Here is a 6,710-nt window from a genome sequence, read left to right as displayed (position 1 = left end):
TTTGATGACCGATGCCAAACCATGCCCCCCGCCAATGTAACCATGGAGTCAATGTTCACCTAATATGTCATATACTATAAATACATATAGTATAAACTACATAATAAATTGAGCACCATGCCAACTACATTAAAGGGAAACTATCAGCAGGTTAGAAGAATCTATCTATAGTTCCCTATAGTGCCCGGCGCTGAGGATGAAGGTATGTCAGCTATGTCTCTTACCTATATCCTTGGCTCTGTTTCTGCAATATTAGGAGTTTAATCCCTATACAATGTGGTTTTGGTGCACTGGTGGTGGGACTACTGGCAGGGGTGTAGCTAGGATTCACGGGGTCCCATAGCAAAAAATTTTAAGGGGCTCCCCTATGCACAACACAAAGCACTGCATGTGTGTGTATATATATATATATATATATATATATATATATATATATATATATGTATGTGTATGTGTTACTGGCAGGACAGGGAGCCAATGGCTGCTTTCTATAACAGTCCACTGTTTTTACCTATAAGGGCCCATTAGGAGCCTTATGGTTAAATACATAAGTGCAGGAGCAGACTACCTTCGGCTTGATGTCTTATTTACTGCCGTGTGTAAGTGACCCAAAGTTTCCTTCCTGCACATTTTCCTTTCCTACTTGATTGCGCAGCTGGAGAACAGAGGTCAAAGGTTATCAGTGCAGTGAAGCAGAGATCTGTCTTTTGCTTGTTAACCCTTTTTGTGTTGCCGCATGTAAGTAAACACTGGGTCACTTACACACTGCAGTACATAAGGGGTTAAGCAGATGACACACGCTCTTACCTTCTACCCCGGGCCCCCCTCCTGCATGGGCCCCATAGCAACTGCCTACCCTGCATCTATGGTAGCTACGCCACTGACTACTGGCCCCCAATGCAGTTATCCACCCTGGGGCATACATGGGTTACAGTCATGGTTGGTGCCATCTCCTTTGTATGACCGATAAGCAAACAAGGAGGTGACAAAGGATTTGGAGGAGGAAGCACCCACCAGGCTCTTCTCTCTTAGTAACCATTATCTGGGTCATTTACTAAGAGCCCCTCTTTTCTTTATGGATGTCAGTGTTTGGCAGTGATGGATCCTGAAAGACTTGAATACAACTATTTAGGTCACACATCTCTTCTTCACACTTTTGGGGGAGATTGAGTCAGTGTTTATCTCACACAGAAGTCACAGTTTCATCTCTGCTCCATTTATAGATACCCATGGCTTCCTGTGCTACTTCTCATGTGCTCATTTACAATGGTAGACTAATGTAGATGATGTGACTTTCCCAGACATATTATCATGTATGCAGAGGGCTGAGGAATGGGGGAGGGGGCTGTGCAGTTGTCAGGCTTACAGGTCTCGTGTCGCCTGGTCAGTACTATATAGATTTGGTGGGAGTGTTTGGGTGTTCTATGGTTTGGATAACTGTGGGTGGTGGCTGTCCGGTGGACACGGCTTACGGATGGTGATACAAGTACTTAGTTGCTGCAGAAGATCGCTCCGTCCTGTTTTCTTTCATCCTGCTCATCCAGAGGTCAGTGCCATGTGTCATGTATAGAGTTTATATGAGTTTTATGTATTTATAATATGGTTATAGTTTTTTTGTCAGTGATAAGTTGTATTACTGTTCACATTGATTTAAAGGGGTTATCCAGCATTTTAAAAAAATCACCACTTTCTTTCACAGACAGTACCAGGTCAGGTGTGGTTTGCAATTTAGCTCCATTCACTTCAATGGGAATAAGTTACAAAACCTACACCAAAACTGGAGATAAGAGTGGTGCTGTTCCTGGAAGAAAGTGGCCATGTTTTTCTAATGGTGGATAACCCCTTTAAGTACACAAAACTCTTGCGATGTCAAAGCAATCAACATCTCTGCTGACGACTATCATCAGTACATATTACACAGTATCTACCAGGAAGTTATTGGACACCTGGAATAGAAAAGGAAAACTCATTTTGTTCACCTTGGTGGAGGCTCCACGAGTGGCGATAACATCTGTGACCCTGGGAGAGGGTGTATATGGGGACACAGAGAGGCCTAACTACTAATGGATGCACAGAGGCCTAACTACTATAGAGGTACAGAAGGGGAGCACTAGAGAAGACCAAAGCAGGATCTGTTAGGGTTCAAACAAAATGGAACGATCAGCTTTTAAATGACTGCCCCCTCCATGGAGAAGGTGGATATAGCCGCGGAGCACCTGGAAAACATGGATAGGTTCTATGGTGATAGGTTCTATAGTATGGTGGCACTGTTTTGTGGGGCACAGCAGAGGCATTATTACTATATTGAAGCGTTGGGAACAATATTAATGTATGGTGGCACAGTGGAGGTATTACTAAATGGATACACAGGGAAGGTATTACTATATGGATACACAGGGGAGGTATTATTACTATATGGAGGTATAGGGGAGGTATTATTACTATATGAGAGCACAGAACAGGGAGGTATTATTACTATATGAAGGGGCAGGGAGGTATTATTACTATATGGAGGGGCAGGGAGGTATTATTACTATATGGAGGCACAGGGCAGGGAGGTATTATTACTATATGAAGGGGCAGGGAGGTATTATTACTATATGGAGGGGCAGGGAGGTATTATTACTATATGGAGGCACAGGGCAGGGAGGTATTATTACTATATGGTGGGGCAGGGAGGTATTATTACTACATGGAGGGGCAGGGAGGTATTATTACTATATGGAGGCACAGGGCAGGGAGGTGTTATTACTATATGGAGGCACAGGGGAGGTATTATTACTATATGGAGGCACAGGGGAGGTATTATTACTATATGGTGGCACAGGGCAGGGAGGTATTATTACTATATGGAGGCACAGGGCAGGGAGGTATTATTACTATATGGAGGCACAGGGCAGGGAGGTATTATTACTATATGGAGGCACAAGGGAGGTATTATTAATATATGGAGGCACAGGTCAGGGAGGTGTTATTACTATATGGAGGCACAGGGCAGGGAGGTATTATTACTATATGGAGGCACAGGGCAGGGAGGTGTTATTACTATATGGAGGCACAGGGCAGGGAGGTGTTATTACTATATGGAGGCACAGGGCAGGGAGGTATTATTACTATATGGAGGCACAGGGCAGGGAGGTATTATTACTATATGGAGGCACAGGGCAGGGAGGTATTATTACTATATGGAGGCACAGGGCAGGGAGGTATTATTACTATATGGAGGCACAAGGGAGGTATTATTACTATATGGAGGCACAGGGCAGGGAGGTGTTATTACTATTTGGAGGCACAGGGGAGGTATTATTACTATATGGAGGCACAGGGGAGGTATTATTACTATATGGAGGCACAGGGGAGGTATTATTACTATATGGTGGCACAGGGCAGGGAGGTATTATTACTATATGGAGGCACAGGGCAGGGAGGTTTTATTACTATATGGAGGCACAGGGCAGGGAGGTATTATTACTATATGGAGGCACAGGGCAGGGAGGTATTATTACTATATGGAGGCACAGGGCAGGGAGGTATTATTACTATATGCAGGCACAGGGCAGGGAGGTATTATTACTACATGGAGTAACAAGGGAGGTATTACTACTATATGGAGGCACAGGGCAGGGAGGTGTTATTACTATATGGAGGCACAGGGCAGGGAGGTATTATTACTATATGGAGGCACAGGGGACATCACGATTGTATGAGTTACAGGGGACAGTACACAGGGGTACAGGGGACATTACACAGGGGTACAGGGGACATTACACAGGGGTACAGGGGGCATTACTAATCAGTGGGGATGCCATTTTGCATTATTTGTGAATGGGATCACAGTAGGAACATTATTTGTGAGTAGGGGCCACAGTTGATGGTCATTATTAGTAAGTGCATTATATAGCATACAGTATCGTAATGGGGGTACCAAACTCTGTAGAGTTGGAAGCAGTTGTCATGGCCGTCTGAGTCAGATGGAAATGGAAAGAGAACAATTCGATCAGAGAAGATGTAAATGGTGAGGGACTGGATATAACTGTAATTTCTTATATGGGCTGTGAAGTCCCTGTATAATACTAGAATCTACCACTGTATGAGCAGTGTATGGGTACTGTATGAGCACTTATGGGTATTGTATAGGCACTGTATGGGTACTATATAGGCACTGTATGGGTACTATATAAGCACTGTATGGGTACTGTATGAGCACTGTAAGGGCACTTTGTGGGCACTGTATGGGTATGGTATGAGCACTGCATGGGCATGGTATGGGCACGGTATGGATACTGTATGGGCACTATATGACTACTGTATGGGCACTGTATTAGCACTGTATGACTACTGTGTGGGCACTTGTATGGGCTGTTAGTAAGTATGAGCCCTATAAGGGCACTTTGTGGGCACTGTATGGGTACTGTATGAGCACTGTATGGTTACTGTATGAACACTGTAAGAGCACGGTACGGGTACTGTATGGGTACTCTATGAGCACTGTATGGGCGTGGTATGGGCACTGTATGGTACTGTATGGGCATGGTATGGGTACTATTTGGGCACTGTATGGACACTGTGTGGGAACGTGTATGGGCTGTAAGTATGAGCACTGTAAGGGCACTTTGTTAGCACTGTATGGGTACTGTATGGGCATGGTATGGGCACGATATGGATACTGTATGGGCACTAAATGACCACTGTATGGGCACTGTATTAGCACTGTATGACTACTGTGTGGGCACTTGTATGGGCTGTTAGTAAGAATGAGCACTATAAGGGCACTTTGTGGGCACTGTATGAGCACTGTATGGTTACTGTATGAACACTGTATGAGCACAGTACGGGTACTGTATGGGCACTGTATAGGTACTCTATGAGCACTGTATGGGCACTGTGTAGGCACTGTATGGTACTGTATGGGCATGGTATGGGTACTATTTGGGCACTGTATGGACACTGTGTGGGCACTTGTATGGGCTGTAAGTATGAGCACTGTAAGGGCACTTTGTTAGCACTGTATGGGTACTGTATAGGTATGGTGTGGGCACTGTGTGAGCCCGGTATGGGCACTGTATAGGCACTGGGTACTTTATAGGCACTGTATGAGCACTGTATGGGTGCTGTATGGGCACTGTATGAGCACTGTATGATCATTGTATGAGCACTTGTATGGGCACTGTATGAGCACTGTATGGGCACTGTATGAGCACTGTATGGGCACTGTATGAACATTGTATGAGCACTTGTATGGGCACTGTATGAGCGCTTGTATGGGTGCTGTATGGGCACTTGTATGGGTGCTGTATGCGCACTTGTATGGGTGCTGTATGCGCACTTGTATGGGTGCTGTATGCGCACTTGTATGGGTGCTGTATGGGTGCTGTATAGGCACTTGTATGGGCTGTTAGTAAAAGAAAAAGAAGTAAAAGAAAATTGTTTTAAAGATGTTCTCAAAATATAAGATAGTTTTGTGCTCAATATACTGTAAGGAAGGGACACAGAATCATTTATTATATATCTAGAAGACAATCTTGCAGGTAACCTTCTGAACTCTGACAATATCATAGCTAGAAAAGGCAACTTAGATATTTTACTGGCACCAAGCCTCTATTCAGATTCCTATAGCAAATACTTAGCGATAAGGTTGTACCCAATACCAGCTCTCTCGGTATCCAGCATATCGCTACCATATAAAAACTATTTGTTTTTATACAGAGAAACAAAATATGATATTAATGCTACTCCTACATAAACATTTTCTCTTTCAAATTAACTAGTCAGTAAGTTATATAGGTTTGTAATTTACTTCTTATTTACTTCCTGCAGGAAGTGGTGTATTCTTTCCAGTCTGACACAGTGCTCTCTGCTGCCACCTCTGTCCATGTCAGGAACTGTCCAGAGCAGGAGAGGTTTTCTATGGAGATTTGCTGCAGCTCTGGACAGTTCCTGACATGGACAGAGGTGGCAGCAGAGAGCGCTGTGTCAGACTGGAAAGAATACACCACTTCCTGCAGGACATACAGCAGCTCATAAGTATGGGAAGACTTAAGATTTTAAAATAGAAGTAAATTACTAATCTCTATAACTTTCTCAAACTCTCTAAAGGGTACCTGTCACAAAGACCAGTGCAGAGGGGAGTGCAGCTACAGCTGAGCACCAGAAGGTCTCGTTTCCCTGTATATGTCCCACACCAGCTGAGCTCCGCTAAAGTTTTCTGCAATTTCTTAGCTACTATGTTTTTGTATAGGCATTTTTTTTTCTCTTGTCCCATTTGGGTTTCTTTTTCACATGTACATTTTGTATACAGTTTTTATTATATGTAATTATGCATTTACAGTATATATGAATATTTTTTGACGTCTGGTGACTCCCTTCCATCTCATTGATGTCACATTTATATCCTTTTGTTGACTTGCTTACCCGTGTAGTCATACAGGTATCTATGTAACAATGACAAAGGGCTATGCTGAAAGGCTGAAGTGTGACGTCTTATCCAGTTAGTGCAGAAGTAATTTTTTTAAAAAAATTTAAAGAAATTTAGAAAATGTAGAAAGTGCCATATGGATAGTGGGTGATGGAGTCTTATTTTGTCCACTTAATGAAGTGTATAAAATGACTTGCCCCTTTAAAAAAATTTTATTAATCAGCAATTTGTGAGAAGACGAGGTCGGCTGATAGCAGCTCACACCAGAGAGTGAATCACTGATATCAGTAAGTTC

This window comes from Dendropsophus ebraccatus, chromosome 12 (assembly GCF_027789765.1).
Source record: "Dendropsophus ebraccatus isolate aDenEbr1 chromosome 12, aDenEbr1.pat, whole genome shotgun sequence".
Classification (NCBI taxonomy): domain Eukaryota; kingdom Metazoa; phylum Chordata; class Amphibia; order Anura; family Hylidae; genus Dendropsophus; species Dendropsophus ebraccatus.
This window is presented reverse-complemented; position numbering follows the sequence as displayed.